The sequence below is a fragment of the Macrobrachium rosenbergii genome, chromosome 53 (assembly GCF_040412425.1).
Source record: "Macrobrachium rosenbergii isolate ZJJX-2024 chromosome 53, ASM4041242v1, whole genome shotgun sequence".
NCBI classification, from domain to species: Eukaryota; Metazoa; Arthropoda; class Malacostraca; order Decapoda; family Palaemonidae; genus Macrobrachium; species Macrobrachium rosenbergii.
In genome coordinates this window covers 42,634,452-42,651,951 of record NC_089793.1, presented here as the reverse complement: position 1 = coordinate 42,651,951, position 17,500 = coordinate 42,634,452, and the positions used below count along the sequence as shown (strand labels likewise).

The 17,500-nt window shown below is 37.3% G+C and overlaps 1 protein-coding gene across 1 annotated transcript in view; it reads left to right on the top strand.

Annotated features, from left to right (window-relative positions):
• The first annotated feature begins 1,930 nt into the window (after window positions 1–1,930).
• LOC136834417 (uncharacterized) overlaps window positions 1,931–17,500 on the top strand; it is a 442,334-nt gene continuing 426,764 nt past the window's right edge. Inside the window, exons 1-2 of the mRNA XM_067096993.1 lie at window positions 1,931–2,127; window positions 13,588–13,651. The gene's annotated coding sequence lies outside the window, so the exon portion shown is untranslated. The remainder of the gene's footprint in view (window positions 2,128–13,587; window positions 13,652–17,500) is intronic.

Sequence of the window (17,500 nt, the reverse complement as noted above, 5' to 3'; positions counted from 1 at the left end):
ATATATATATATATATATATATATATATGTATATATAATATATACATATATATATATACTGTATATATATTTATAATGATGCGGGTTTCGTGAAGGTACGGAATATTCCTATGTTGATCCTGTCTTAGGTTCCCGTCACTTTTGACAGCTGAGGTACATTATTGCTGTTATATAGCAATAGAGCTTGCAACTGCAAAATGTTTTTACTCAGTCCATGCAGCATACAAGAATTTACGAGACTTACTTAACAATCTCCGAACAAGGAAAAATTCCAGTACTGAAATTTTTAAAGAGATGTAGGTAAAGACAGCAAAGTATTACGAATCTTCTCAAGCTATACCCATGAATGAGGTCTGACAATATATTTGGGTAAATTCTTCCTCTGGGGAAGGATCCAGCTCCTGGCATTCTTGAGCATAACTAAATACGATAACTATCCATTTGGTATCATCAACTTTTTTAGCTGTGACAGCATACTGAAAAATATGGACAAGAAGGCAGACGAGGCAGACATCAACGCCAGAGCATTATTCAACCCACATTTTATCATTTAGGACGCTTAGGCTAGATGCATTATCCAAAATCTGCTTTAAAATTGAGTATCATGGAATGAAAGGTGACCTACCTGACAGATATGGCACAAACAGGTTTCGCGAAGGTCTTTAAATGCAGGCAAATAAAATATTGCAAATATACCGGTAGCCTAATTTCATTCGTATTTACTTGCTAAATCATAATATAGGCAATATGGTTAAAGTAACACCGGTACATCATCTTTCTGGAAAATAAAAGATCAAAATGTAAACGAAACATTAAACAGTGTAAATACATGCATATATAAATATTAAAGCTAAAATAACCTTACCTGTAAAATATATGAAGAAACCGGAACCGAAGGGTTTCTTGATATGGCATAGGCTAACCTTGATTCAGTAACATTTCAACGAACTGCACATGACATCTTGAATTTTTCATAACTTTGTATAAACCTTCCTTTCATGAATCTGACGAAGTTTGGGGAATATGATCTCTCAAAGGAGAGTTTGCTGTAATGGCCTCAAAACACAACTGGTGAATCAATGAAACACAAGGAATAACACAAAAAAAGGTATCTGCTAAGTTTTGTAGAAAATTATCACTACAGCTTCATAATTTGAAGGCTTCGCCATGTGAATGTTGGGTAATGTGTAACCATTTAACACGGAAAAGTTGGGCTTGGGCCTATATGGTACCGAGACATGGTGGTCACTCTTACAAGTAATCTAATCCATGCAATAATGATGAAAGTTTATCTTTGCCTTACATCTTTATCAAGATATATATATGCCCTTACTTCCATGAAACCAGACACAGAGGCAAGAAAAAGGGACGTTCCACGTCAATGCATGCTACAACTGCAACTCCAGGTCGGTACTGAGTCATGTGAAAGATTAAATTTTAGGCCTATACTATCCTGGCTGTGCTCCGAAGTCGTCACGAGGTTTGTTTGCTCACTAGAACACTGTTGGAAAATTACGCTAAAGCAACGATAACGTACACTGATCACAAACACAGATTTGCATAATGAAGAAACAAACATCAGAATAACCGTAGTTATTCACCGAGCATTCGTCACAAAGAACTAGCAGAAAACGTTACCGAACGCCGAAGATGCCGTGTCGACAATGGTTTGTTATCCGTCCTGGGAAACGAAAAAGGGAATGTTGCCACATTTTACACAAAATTATTTTTCTTGGGGGTTGACGGTAAGAGAATTTGCTTCAGATGAAAGTAATCACGATTATTAACACTAACAGCAGTATTCTGCGCAGTGTACTACAAAAATGTCCTTTACTTAAGAACTGAAGAGGGGGAAAAATATAAAACCAAATGGAAACCTCACGCGCGTTTCTGAAAATTGGCGGTTTCCATCAGAAACTTCTAGGACACCACAGCTTGGTTAGAAACACTTTCAGTGCCACTGGTTGTTACGGCTCTTGGTGTTCTTGTGGTTCTTACTGTGAAATTATTATTTTCCCTACTGTGTCAGTGCAAAGATACGTTATCCACTTAAGTAAAAGGAACATCATTTATGACGACTTTTCTGTTGGTGTTTGAAACACCACTTATGTGCTCCAGGAACTGCCGGTAGGTAGCATGTGTAAAAACTTCTCCTTCACTCTATTAGTTTGAACCTATTAGTGCAAATTCGCATTGAACGTTATTAAGATAGTACTTTAACACTTAAACAAAGCTTAAAGCGCATTAATGTCTTTCCCATATGACAGCACTAGTCTAGATCATGTATGCTGTGTGTAGGCCTAGCACGGAAAAGTTGAAATACTAGAGTAGGCTGGTGTCTAAAGTTGTAGGCCTAAAATAACTTCTTGGATAATCCAGTTAGCATTGTTTATTTATGAACTTACTGAGGTCCCATTCGAAGTACTGCTATTTATCCGATATAATTGTAAAAGTTCAAATACGGCAGCAGTCATCTTATGTAAATTTTAAGTGTTCGGCCTAACTGCATGTACGGTAACTGAACGAGGAACTGAACTGAATGAGCCTGCGCCTAGCGTGCTTGCTCTATGGCCGTTTCTGATACACTCAAGTTTCATTGACTGTCATAGGGCAAAATTTTAATTTTTTTCTCACATACACATACATACACAGTGACGAATGCCACTCGTTGTTCGACTGGCGAGTTTTACAACCATTATTAGTTGGTTGGTTAAGCCGGCCATGTGTCTTAACGTGCCCTTGCCTAAAGGAGGTCCGTAGGTGTAGAAGTTGAAGAAGGGCTTACTAAGAGGAAATTCTGAACTATGCACAATCAACAGACATGACACTGTTCACTACGGTTATGGCAGACGCCTTCGGAACATCAGACTTGAGCATTCGGGGGGAAAGGGTCCCCCTAGCAACCTCGTATGACAAATATTTGTTGAGAATCGAGAGGATAGCACCTTTGGAACCACTCCCATCAAGGGAAGAAGGAAATTCAGAATTGTCGAAAAACGGAAATCTTCATTTCGACGAAGAAACTTTCACACTTCTAATCAGGTGTAGAAGTGGCGTCCTCATCTCATGGTGTGGACAAAAATTTTGACAACCTGAGTAGAATTGATAATAACATTTAATCACTGTTAATTACATATATAAAATTAGCGTAAAAAGAAAATTGTTTACAACATCTACAAAAGTAATATAATGTGAAAAATAGTTAGGTTGACAGTTGACAGTGGAAGTCAAACAATACTGTAGCTAACAGTGGTAAAAGTTCGACGGAGTGGGGAAATTGTTGAGTTGGGGAGAATTCTCAGTGGAGGGCACTTGGGAAGGGAGGGTAACAGGGGTGTGGAAATCCAGCAACTCTGGAAGGTTTGTAGCAAGCATAACCCATGAATGTGACTGTGACTAGTGTTGATTTTTCTCTGGTGTGGAATGGCATGGAATATAGAGTTTAGGCCAAAGATCAAGTGCTGGGACCTATGAGGTCATTCAGCGCAGGAAGGGAAATTGAGAGTAAAAGGTTACAAAGATATAACAGGAGGACAACCTCGCAGTTGCACTATGAAATAATTGTTAGGAGAGGGTGGATAGCAAGTTGGAAGAAAGATAATATGAATAGAGGTACAGTAAAAGGAATGAAAGGGGTTGCAGCTAGGGGCCGAAGGGACGCTGCGAAGAACCTTTAGCAATACCTACAGTGCACCCAGTGAGGTGCACTGACGGCACTACTCCGCTACGGGGTTCTCTGGCGTCACCCATGTTAAGGAAACCGGGTAGTTTTGATTATATGTATATATATATATATATATATATATATATATATATATATATATATATATATATATATATATATATATATATATATATATATATATAATGTAATGTGTTGTGTATGGATATAATGGCAACCATTTTATTCATTGTACAGTACCGCTCACCTCTTTATCTTTCGAGTTCTTTGTCTCCGTTTACTGACCAGATTCGAAGTTATGTAATTTTTTTGCTGTTGAATAAATAAAGACGGGAAATTATTTGCCATGATTTAGCGGAATTTCTAACATGTAACGTGTTGCAGGTGGTAGGCACGTATGTCAAAATTATAGTGATTATCATTATTTACTTTTTACTCATGATAGTGACTTTACATTAAGAAAAACGCTATCTTAGTGATCATTTGTAATCGTAGTAACATTTACAACTTGTGTATTGCCTATTTCTGGTAGCTGTGTTTGCATAGGGCTTCTTAAATCGACTACCTACCCCCACCTCCTCATAATCACCGCTAAGTGAGGATACCCCTATCATTTCCTGAGACCACCGCTTATGAAGACAAGTTTTGGGAAAACTAGTCCCAGAACAAGGTTTTTATTTATTTTTTTTTTTGCAACTTGATTATAAAACGTGTTGCTTTAAAGTAGGTATAATTGTTATTACTACTTGATGATCTAAATATCCTAGCCGTTTTAAGTTGAAGAGTGGATAAATTATAACGTGATAAATTTTGTACGATGCTAGTTACGTTCAGATATTTCCATTCCACGTGAGGTTTTTATATAAATGATTTTATAGGAAGGTTAGGCCTATATTCAAGCTGTACTAATGTTAACAAGACCAACAAAATAAACGATTTCGTTAATTCAAATGCCAATTTAATTTCGAAGAAATGCTAAGCCAGCACATCCGGACGCTCTTGATTGGAAATGAGGAAAGATGAGTTAATGGATACACTTCGCTGTTGGAATATTTATATTTATAGCCCTCTCCCCTCCCACACACACACGCGATATATATATATATATATATATATATATATATATATATATATATATATATATATATATATATATATATATAAAGCTCTTCGTTGGGAGTCGGTAGAACTGTGGACTACTATGACTCGCTAGCCTGAGTTCGAGTCTCCGGCCGGCTGATGAAGAGTTAGAAATTTATTTCTGGTGATAGAAATTCATTTCTCGCTATAATGTGGTTCGGATTCCACAATTAGCTGTAGGTCTGGTTAAACTAAGGTATAATTATATATATATATATATATATATATATATATATATGTGTGTGTGTGTGTGTGTGTGTGTTGTGTTTTAGCGTAGGCACCAGAAGACTTGAAGACCGACTTTAGGTCAACAAAGCGATAGTTTTTTTTTTTTTTATAAAGGGGGACCATGGGTCTACCATTCCCTTGTATATTTGCGTCTGTGTGCACGCGAGCACGCTGGTAAACGGCATTTCATAGCTAGGGCTTTATTTATTCCCTAAACAACAGGACGGGCAGCTCAAATCAAACTTGATCAGCATGAGAGAGTTGTGGGAATAGGTGGTTCTTTGTAACTGATGGTACACCTTTTTTGAGGAAAAGAACTAGGCCGAGGTTTAACGAAGAATATGAATTGTGCTTACAAGAAATTTAAAAGTTATAATCTTTTCACAGAAATATTTTGCGTTGGTCATTTCAGTCACTCATGCATCAAATTACCAAATAACTGAAAAGAGAATTTTTTTTCCGATAATTACAGGGGTTGCAGTACTTCCTTCATTCTCATAATTTTTTCATATGTTTTTTTACGGTAAATACGTATTTGGTGAGCTCAAATATCACGTCAGTTATAATCACCAATAGTGTTTTGTACTACAGTGCTTTGTATGAAACTTCCTTACTTCTAAACGGCATTAGTCAGTAAATTTCCTGATTAATCATCAGAAGCAGTGACCTAATAATAAGTCACGTTTCCTTCCAAATTTTAAAAGGAAATACTGTAGTGTGGGTCAACCTTCCTCGTTACCATTTTCACCTTTGACATTAGCTGTGGATGACAAACTTATTGTGTTTTGTAAATACAAATGACAGAGCTACGAAATTTCCAGCAAACATTATGTGCATGTTAGAAATTTACTTTTAGACCGAGTGAGAAATTTATATTGTTATCGGATTTTGGAGAGAACATGTTAAACGGCAATGAAAATCAAGCTCACAGTAAATAGTCGATAACAAAAATATCTTTCTCTTTGTAATTGTATTATTATTCACAGTAACACCGTTTTGATAATTAGGATTAGCTCTTGGAACATTTTCTTTTCGTAGATTTCCCCTTCCCCCCAAAAAATAACCCACATATATACTGTATATATACTGTATATTATGTATATGTACACACACATATCATGGCTACGATTCACAACAGTTGACTGATTCCCAGGAATATAATTCATTGCTTAGGTCACCAGCACAACACCGGATATTTCTGGAAAGCCGCCTAAGTCGCTTTTTCCAGGACCTGGTGTTGTTATCGAGACTTTAGTTCGTTAATCAACGAGACTTTTAATGAGACGAAAGCATCCTTCATAAAATACAGTGATTCATATAACAGATGTGATGAGGTTCATCAGTTAATTGAGGAGAGAAAGCTTCCAACCTTAACCTGTTCTCGAGTAAATGAAGCGATTAGCTGACGGTCTCATCAAATCAAGCTTCTGTAGTTGCTGTTGTTGTTGTTGTTGTTGTTGTTGTTACCGGTGTATTATGATATTGCATTTTGGCAGGCCGAGTTCTAAACGCAAAATGCACAATAAAATCTATCGATGAGTGGCGTTTGATGTCCGAGGAAGTGTTTAACGGAATTTACGACCGGTAAGGGAGGCCGTCCGACCGCTTTTAAATGTTTTGGAAATGTCTTGGCCCTGAGCGGATTCATTAGGGGCCAAACAGACTATACCCGACGATGTTAGCAGCCTTTAAAAACGGCGGGAGGGAAAACAAGGGTCCGTTCTTGCTGCTGCTGGTGCTGCTGCTGTTGATAATGATGATGATGATGATGATGGTGATGATCCACGCAAAAACTGGCATTGCAATCGGGTAACCGTTTGGGGGTGTGCCTTCCCCTCGCCGTAACCCGCCTCTCTCAACCCCAGCCCCTCTTCAACGCGACCCCCTTTCATCCAAAAAGAGATTATAGATATGCACTGCAGCAGCAGCGGTGGACGGTTACTCATTAACCAATCGGATTTCATGAACGCGAAGACGTCGCAACTAGAAGGACCTCTCATTGGTCTATTATGTTGCTCACCAGGAGCAGTCGTAGTGTCGGAAAGGTCTCCAGTCCCTTCTTTTTTTCTTCTATTTAACTCCTCTTCCTACACCTACCCTCCCCCGCTCTTCCTCCGCCTCCTCCAGGGGTCGACGAAAAGGTTTTGCTGTTGTGAATGCATCTCCTGGGTCGTCTTATTCCATTTTGGATCATGGATTACCAGCATCTGAGAACGAAAGTTGTAAAACATTTGTGTATTTTATGGCGTGCAAGGAACAAGTGCACCGCCTATCAGGGCGAGTTCCCGCTACCATTCAAAATTTGCTCTCTCTCTCTCTCTCTCTCTCTCTCTCTCTCTCTCTCTCTCTCTCTCTCTCTCTTGATAGGTTGCATGATCAAGAAGCTACGAAGGGAGGAGGAGTAAGAGGAAGAGTCGTTGTGTGGGAACTTGTTTTTCGGACGCTCCATTTAGCATATGCGATCAGAACGAAGAGTCCCGAAGACAACTAAAAAAAAAAAAAAAAAGCGCGCCAGCCCCACGGGACACAATTATACCAAATTATCTGATGGTGGAAGCAGTGCTAAGCGATTTAACAGGAGGGAAAAAGTGCAGGGTTTATCTCCCTTCCTACCGTGTCCCCTCCCCACCCTCCCCCCTCCCTCCCTAGGCATGCAGCTCTCAAACTCGTTATTTGGTGTTCATGTTTTAGCAACACCAAATTATGCCTCGTCTTTTGCCAGAGTGAATAATCCACCGGTGATTAAAGCCATGCTGCTTTATGGGCTGCAGTTTTTAAACGCGGCTGTATAATGTCTTCTGTAATTGTTTGAGACCTAATCTGCAAGTGCTCTCTCTCTCTCTCTCTCTCTCTCTCTCTCTCTCTCTCTCTCTCTCTCTCTCTCATGCATTCCTTATACACATGACAGATTTTAGGTGTTGATAATGAATAAATTCTCTCTCTCTCTCTCTCTCTCTGTCTCTCTCTCTCTCTCACTTATATAGTTTTCTTATGGTCTTGTCCATTAAAGCTACATCTAAGGTCTGAAATAAATGTGAAGGAAAAAAGGAAGAAGAAGATTTAAGTGTTAACTCCTGTATGATATCGTCTGGAAATTATTAGACTACCTGGAAATTAATTTATTAGGGAACGAAACGTTCAATTCATAAAATGTAGTCATATTCTGTAAAGCTTTTCAAGTCGTAAAAAAAAAATTGAAAAACAAGTTTTATAACGGTTCTGTGTTGAATCTCAAGTGACGAGACAATGGAGACTCGTGCGTTCAATTGCAATCGATAAAAAAAAAAGCCTTCATGAGCAAGTACCTACGCCAAATCTTTTTCTGCTCTTTGCCAAGTTATTGAAATGCCGCGGCCGTGGCGAAGTTCCTTGCATCGTGTAGTGCTGACTTGCTCTCCTCATTAGCTGAATGACGTGGGTTCGATCCCTTGCGAGTATGGAGCGGTATAGATGAGTTTCGTTAAATCCTTGTGTGCCTTTCTTGACCGAGACGGTGAATTATGTCACTGACAATTAGTTGACTGCCGTGGGTTGGTACCATCAGACTTTCAGATTTTTCCGCAGAAATAATTTTTCAATATTCATTTGCAATACCACATTTTATTTTAATTTTACCATATTTATTACCTCATACCCTCGAAGAGAGCTGAAATTTTGAGCATGATAACCATAAACAATGCAAAAATTAGCAATGCCCTTTGGATTATGCAATGAGGTCCCATTTCTCTCGCGGGATGGTAGGAAATTGTTAGGGCGCAGGAGTTTGTCAAGAATCCCGTATCCTCCCAGTGGGCTCAGGTTGCTACCTCAAGACCCTTTTTTTTTAAATTCAATTTTATCCTGCGATCTGTCACTTCTATCTGGGATTTGGAATTCTCTCTTTCATCTTACTTTCCACCCTCTCCTAACAACTGACGCATATTGCAACCGCAAGGTTTTCCTCCTGTTACACCTTTCAAACTTTTTACTGTCAATTTCCGTTTCAGCGCTGAATGGCCTCATAGTTCCCAGTGCTTGGCCTTCGGCCTAATTTCCATATTCTATGTATTTCTATCTATCCGGGCTTTTGCATTCCCGATTCTTTTTATAACCGTTCGTATTTTAAAATGCAGGTTTGTCTGCCTCTTGGGGTATGAGTTGCCCGTCACTTTGGCTCGACCCTTAGGAAAAAGTGGTCAGTTTATCCTTTCGAAGCTTACTCAGTTTCTGTCTACACAGAAACCTCTCAAATATTATTAGGGTAGTGTGTGTAGGTCCAATAACCTCATCCCATAAATATACTTCATAAAAATCTGCAAGTTAGCACTTTCCGGAGTCAAGAGAAAATACGCATAGATGAAACTGATGATGCTAATATTAATACTTGTAAACTCAGCCCTTTCAAAATATCTGCCAAAAGAATGGTAGTGAGGCAAGTGGTTGACATGACAACGACATTGGATGATGATGATTAGGCAGCAGAGTTCCTGCTTGCACTCCAGGAGGGGGTCATCAACCTAATTAATTATTACAAGTCATTAGTAATCTCTATAGTGTTTTCAATAGGAATCTAATTAAATATAGCCGCGGGGTATGGAGTGCTGGTCTTCATTACGACGTTCAATGTTCCTGTTGTACCTTCAGGTCGCTCGTTGTGTGTTTGCGCCTTTGTTGGTTCATTTGCGCAGTGATAGGAACAGCATTAGAGTTATTATTGTTTTTCCTATTTGTTCATTTGTTTCGGGAATCTGTCAGCGATATTTTATAAGCACCAATGATAGTGCAATATAGACAGTATAGACAGTCTCATTAGATCATCGTAATCTGCTATAGAGAGAGAGAGAGATTCAGCGTTATTAGTATGTTATTGTCTTATTTTACTGATTAGTATTTCATTGATCTGGGTAATATTTTGTTGACTAGTATTTTATTGATCTTGGTCATATTTTATTGATTATCATTTTATTGATCTGGGTAATATTGTATTGATTAGTATTTTATTGATTTGGGTAACAGCCGACAGTGGTATACAGTATACGATAGCTGTTCATAAATCACATTCTTGTTCTTTCTCTCTCTCTCTCTCTCTCTCTCTCTCTCTCTCTCTCTCTCTCTCTCTCTGATAGGGAAGAGAGAGATAGGAAGAGAGAGAGAATGTTTTGCAAAGTGAGGTAATTTTTCGAATAATATCTTTCATTTCTATGCAGTAAAAACAGTCGATTTCCTATTACTGTTGTTTTTTCCTGTTTCTCTTGAACTAGATAATCATCTTATGAAGTACCTCGTCAAAATTTTATAATTAAATATAGAAAAACCAGCAAGCAACCACATTTCCATACGGACTTTATTATAAGATGCTTACTTTTGCAGCAACAGGTACTACTAGTACTACTATGACTACTACTGTTGTCGTTGTCTGGGTCACTATTCATTCCTCTTTTAATTGCCGATTTTTAATTAAAAAAAACTGACACTAATATATCATCTATCCTAAAATCTTGTCAGTCGTCATTAGTCTCTTTTTCTCTCTTCTTTCTCATCTACATTAGGATTTCTGCATAGGTCAGCAATGGTATCGCATTTGGAATCCTTGGTATTTGATGTACTCCGCAGAAGGGTACTTCGTTTTCCACGTTCATCAGAAGGTTCGCTGTTCCCGGCTTCTACTGAAACATGGTTCTTTGTACGTAAACACGCAGCACAAAATAGAAGTCATTGGAGGGCAGCCTTTATGCAACGACCGACGGCGTGGCCACAATCTCGCTCAGGCCCGATTAGAAAGAGAGAAATGATGGATCGATGAAAGAAGGCCTCCTAAAAGAATTCATGCTAAAGGCCTTGGGAAAACAGAAGATGCTGTGAGAAGTGACTGACTGACGTGTTTTTTTTTTTCTTTTCAGCAGACTGAAACGAGCGAGTGACTTTTGATTTAGTAGCTAGTTAACATGAAATAAATTCATGATATTTTGTGAGTGTTTAAACATTCTGTTTATTTTTACTTTTCAACCTTCATCCCATGCAAAAATTCGCTGTTTCACTCTCATCATCCCATGCGAAAATTCGCTGTTTCATTCTCATGGAATAAAATACGTATAGGTACCGTATTTCTGCCCCTTTATTTTCTGAAGTAAGGAGTGTTTCTTCATTTGAGATATTTCTTGGAGTCTGTTATTGTAGGAAAGCAATCAAGATGTTTCCTCTTCCTCCCTTTCTCCTTTTCAGTCGACTATGATTTGCTTGGCTTTTATGTAAGCATATCGTCGTTATCCTTACAAGTTCCGCTGTAACTAGCCGTTCATTCAGGAATATGAAAAACGGCGGTAAACAACGTTGGAAGAGAACGCATGGAGAGTTCGAAATAACAAATCTTGAAAAGTGTTCATATTTCTGTACTGAAGAACTTAGCTATCTGAGAGTGACGATTTTTATTATATGGACTAGCAAGAAGAAGTCAGTAACTGTAATTACAAATGATATCCTTAAAAAAAATGCTTGCAACAGTATGGCGCCATTCCCTGCGAACAGCAATGAAGCAAAGCCATTTCACCCGGAAGGCGAAATCCATCGACACCTTTATTTGTGCGCTGCCCTCGCAAGCAATTTCCCGAGCTCCCATATTCGCGACGCGTCTTTCATTTGTTTCCACTTGTATATTCCGGAAAGCTTAAGATTCCCCTCCGATTGAACGCCTCGCCAGTCGCACACTGGCCATCATGTGCCTTTTATCAATTATTCTGCCTCGGCGTTCCCTTCTTCTTCTTCGTCCTCGTCCTCGTCCTCCTCCTCGTGGTGGCCTCGCTTCTTCTTTTGTTTGCCTTGCTGCCTTTAGTTATTGTTTTTGTTATGTTGTTGTTGCCTTTTACTTCTTTATATTTTATTTGCTGGCTTACCTTTAGTTGTGTCTGACTGATAACGGAAAAGGGGGAAGCGCTTTCATCTGTTATTTTACTCCGCGTCTTGTAAAGTATTGGATGTTAATTGATACGGGAGATATATACGTATACATGTATATATATACTGTATATACATATGTATATATATATATATATATATATATATATATATATATATATATATTGTAAATGTTTATATATTTGTTCACCAGGTGTTCTATGGGATAAGGAGTCTCTCCCAATGCCCTTATGCACCCTGGCTGCGGTCCACCATAGATGACCAACTACCAGGTTCATAATTCACTGTTTACGTCAGCAAAGGTGCAATGGAATTTAACGAAACGTGCGTAAAATAGCATTTCGTTTGGGTCATTTGGAGTGAAAAGCTAAAATGAGCTGATAAGAACGGCTCAATTTACTCTTATGAAAAGGGTAACGCGAAGTGACGTCACATTACATTCCATAGTTAGACAATGTTGGTATGATTCATTGTTTGTTTGACAGTCTTTAATGTGTGCAGTGCAATTTCATGCATTTCTTATAATGTCTTTATTTCAGCTCTTGAGCATCTATGCAGGTGTGTATGTATACGTGCGATTATTTGTGTGTGTACGATGGTACGTTTGTGATTCAGTGCAGATGTGTAATTGCAAATCTAATAGAGAGTGATTTTACGTGTTGTACTTTTTAATTGATTGTCGTAAGGATATCAATACCTTCAATGTTGTTTTGTAGGTGACTTGGTATTGTTTTTTTTTATTGCCATGCTTTAATTCTCTTCATATTTTTTTACTTATTTGTATTCCTGATTATTTATGTATATGGCTTATGCTGACATAAAGTTTATTATTATTATTATTATTATTATTATTATTATTATTATTATTATTATTATTATTATTATTATTATTATTATTATCCCCGTCCCCCTGCCAACCCCATTTTTCAGCACTTCAGACCCTGTCCCTTTTTTTTTTTTTTTTTTTTTTTTTTTTTGAGGAAGGTTTGTTGTTACAACTATAACATCATTAGGCCGTCGAGGAGTTCTTTTATTTGCTGTGTCTTTGCCTTAGTTATCCTGATGCTGATAACGCTGAATGACAATTATTCCGTTTATCTTGTTCCAACTGTGGAATGTTCCCTTAATTTTTATCTCCATTTTCCCTTAATTTCTATCAGGCTTTCCTAACAGTTATGAAGGAAGGATGGTTAAGGAAGGAAAGATTTTTTTTAGTAATATCTCCATTGAACAAAATGTTCAGATTTTGTTTAAATGAAACATGCATTTTGCCTGTGTGTCCAGACTTCAGGGACACCCTGTACAACCTCCTGGGTAAGGATAAAGCCGTTTGTTCTTAGATTAAACAGGCCTTATGCCAGCGCTGCTGCCGGCTTTTATGTTATGCAGCATTATTTTTCCTTTTGTATGGTTATCATTTGGATTTGTCTCCCCTCCCTCCTCCCCTGTTCACTAGTTCATTTTTTCTTCATATGCTAAACTCTTTAACCACTTACCAGTATACATCTCTGTTTCTCTCTCTAGGTCGACCTCCTTCCTTTTTTTTTTTCGCCCTCCGGATACTCTCATATCTTTCTCCCTCTTCCTTTTCTTCATTTCACCTTACTCCTTCATATCATTAAAAATTCTCCCATTTCACTTTCCAGATCTCAAAATGGGCTTGAGCAACTGGGCGAAGCTTCTACGGTGACGATCTTTACAGTTAAAAAGGTGAGCCTTGATATACTACTATGTATAAATTACCTTTGGGTAGTGCGCTTTCAATCACACTCAGTGTCATTGGCTTGTTAGGAATGTTTCCAAGTTCTACAACACTTTTGAAAAGACAGCCGTTATCTTGGTAGTTGCATTGCCAAATGTTTCGTAATCAGTTGAAATTCCCCCCCAAATTCCACATAATTCTTGATCAAAATACCCAGAGCCCCTAGTGGCTCCATACACCCACAAACAAGGCTTTCACTGCTCCACGTCAAACTACTTTACGTGAAACAACTACACATTAATACTACGTTCTGCTTTAACTACCACTTACAACTTTTACAATGTCCTGTTTGTGCGCAACGGACACTCTAGTAATTCGAACCCTCTTTATTTTAATTGCACTGCCCTTTTACTACTTTTAGAATTCCATGTATGATGCTGTTTCACCAGTTTTAAAAATTTAACACGGGCAGTTTCACCAGTTTTGCGATTTGCATGGTGTGATTTCAACGATTTTGCAACTTCACATCAACTTTGTTGTTTCGCTAATTTTCTCCAAATTTGGGAGTTTACAAAGTGTGCAGTTTGACCATGGCTCACCTTCAGTCGTTTTTACATATGAAACGTCGTTCAGTTTCACATAAGGTGCAGATCTGCACAATTTCCCGTTTTAAATAACTTTCTTCAAAATTTTAACATTTAAGATAGTGGAATTTTCCAGTTTTGCAATTTCACTTGTTGCAGGTTCCTAATTTTAGCAATTTTATTACTTTTATGCGCACATTGGTATATTTTGCCGTTTAGCACGGAGTGCAGTTTCTCCGGTTTTGCCATTTTTCCTATGCTGCATTCTACCCTACTTTGCAGTTTTGCACGTTTTAGTTTTGCCAATTCGACCATCTCGCCAAATTTCGCAACTGGTACAACTGCGCAACTTTTGCCGTTTCACTTATGGTGCAGCTTTGCTCTGGAAGATTTTCTCTGATGTTTTATGTGATAAAATTTCCTTCATTAAAGGTGGCCCTAAGAACAGAATGCCGTGTGATTGACAGTTACGTCACTTATCGCTTACCTAATTCTCCTATTAAGCGGCTGCGTTGCCTTTTCGGGCTTTTATTGGCCCTGGAAGAATAAGATATCGATAGCAGATTAGGATTTGCTCCGGAGATAAGCTCATTTGATAAGGTCAACAAGATGGACCAGCGGATTTGTGTAAGCAACGGAATAGAGTAGGGAGGCTTGGTTATTATTATTATTATTATTATTATTATTATTATTATTAATGTAAATGTGTCAGCATCAGAGGGCTATGGTATCTGAAGTAAAACAATAATAGTGGAAAGGAATTTTCATTTTTTAGACCTGAATATTGTTCACGAAAATGTTGATTTCATTATGCAAATCATTAATGTCATTCATCATCCACGCCATGGAACGCATATACACACACATATACTTCTATAATACATATATATGTGTGTGTCTGCGTGTGTGTATATATATATATATAGCTGAGAAGGTAGGTGGCTGCTATCAACCGAGGCAAACAGGACCAAGGGCAGAGGAAGACGTCCATAATAACGGCATACCTTTATTTGTGCTTATGTTTCAAGACATCTGTCTCATTATCAAAGCTGGAATAAGTAAAATATAAATATAAAAAATCAGACTCATACTTAAAATTACAATCAAATTATAAAAAAGAAAAAAATTATACAAAAGAAAGACAAAATTAAGAAGACCGTTACCGTTTGTACGGAGTATAAAAGTAGAGTGACATAAACAAAGAATTCCAGGTCGGGGTAAACTCACGTCAGGTACAGAGTTGTTGAGGTAGTTTGGTTTTTTATACTCCGTACAAACGGTAACGGTCTTCTTAATTTTGTCTTTCTTTTGTATAACTTTTTTCTTTTTTATAATTTGATTGTAATTTTAAGTATGAGTCTGATTTTTTATATTTATATTTTACTTATTCCAGCTTTGATAATGAGACAGATGTCTTGAAACGTAAGCACAAATAAAGGTATGCCGTTATTATGGACGTCTTCCTCTGCCCTTGGTCCTATATATATATATATATATATATATATATATATATATATATATATATATATATATATATATATATATATATATATATATATATATATATATATATATATATATATATATATATATATATATATATATATATATATATATATATATATATATATATATATATATATATATTATATATGTGTGTGTGTTTGTGTCTGCGTTTGTTTGTATTGAAATTTTCATGATTTTATAGGCATTTATGTAGTTAAAAAACAAGACGTTCGCTCATTTTAGTGATTGACTGTAGCTTATTCCTTCTGGTGTCATCTCCCATAACGTAGGCATTAGACCCTGACAAGGAAAGAGCACTTTAAAGGAATATTATGGGTGAAGAGAGTGAGAGAGATCCGTCTTGATGAGTCTTTAATCTTTTGATGAACTGTCTTTAAATGGCTTTATTCTTTCTCATTTGGTTTTCAAGAAGTGGATTTAGTATGATCTCTTTTATCGGTGTTCAGACATGAAGAATATGGGATGTTAATTATTATTATTATTATTATTATTATTATTATTATTATTATTATTATTATTATTATTATTATTGCCATTATAAATGTCAGTCAAAACCCCAAGCCATATGGTCTATGGCTGACCCCTTGTATGTTTACTTGTCTGTGGCTTTCTTTTTACTGCCAGAGAAATAGTGACTCACCCATGAAACTGATGTCTGAAAGTTTTCAGCAATTAATATGAAGAATGTGTACTGGAGGCTGTCACATTCCCAAGGAGATAAACAAATAAACAAACATGTTGGCCTCAAACATTTAACCAAGGCACCATTTATTTCTACGGAGACCGCTTAGTTCTGGAAATCTTCCGATTGCTTCCAGTTGATTAATGGTTTAGTCATATTTTTAGTTTTCTGTAAAGAAAACTATTGTGTCGGCTCTGTCTGTCCGTCCGCACTTTTTTTCTGTCCGCACTTTGCTCTGTCAAAACTTTATTCTGTCTCGCACTTTTTCTGTCTGCACTTTTTCGCCCGCCCTCTCAGATCTTAAAAACTATTAAATATAGGCTGTAAACGGTAGCTGATCATCCACCTTCCTGTCACCAAACATACCAAATTGCAGCCCTAGCCCTAGTTTTTTATTTTAGTAAAATTGTATAATAAAATTTAGAGTATTGTATTGGGACGTTTGTTGTACCTGAAGTGATTGTTGGTCTGCAACAAGCTACTGTATGCAGATAATGCAACTAACTTGTCGCAGTGACTCTGCTTCTCATATTCAAATTAAGTTGATTCGTTTCAGATCTTATTAACCAAGATTTGAAAATGAATCGGTAAGCGGTGAAGCCTCTCAGGTTTGAGGAATGAACTTATGACTTAGATTAGGGATACAGCGTACACAGTATATTTACGCCACATAACTCACTTTTGCCCAAGTAATATTTCTTGACGGTTATGTACACATATGACAGTACTAGGTGTCTTCTGCAATCTCAACAGTACTTTTCCAACATTTAGAAAAGTATCATCGTGGTCATAACAGAAAATTGGAGATTGTCTTTGGGATTACTTCACATCTACTGAGATGCTGATTTGAATGACACTTGCCTTCATCTGTTTGGATGTCAAGAACTTCCAGAATCTTCACCTTCCAGACAAGATCACACGAAGTTGTAGCTTTTTTCGTCTGTGATATTATATGTTATTTAAACCATCGCCAGGAGGTATCCTTGCCCAACCATCTTCCTGAACTATTTCAACAGGAACTTCTTTTAAAGGAGCACCTTGCTCACTAGTATATCAGAAGCTTA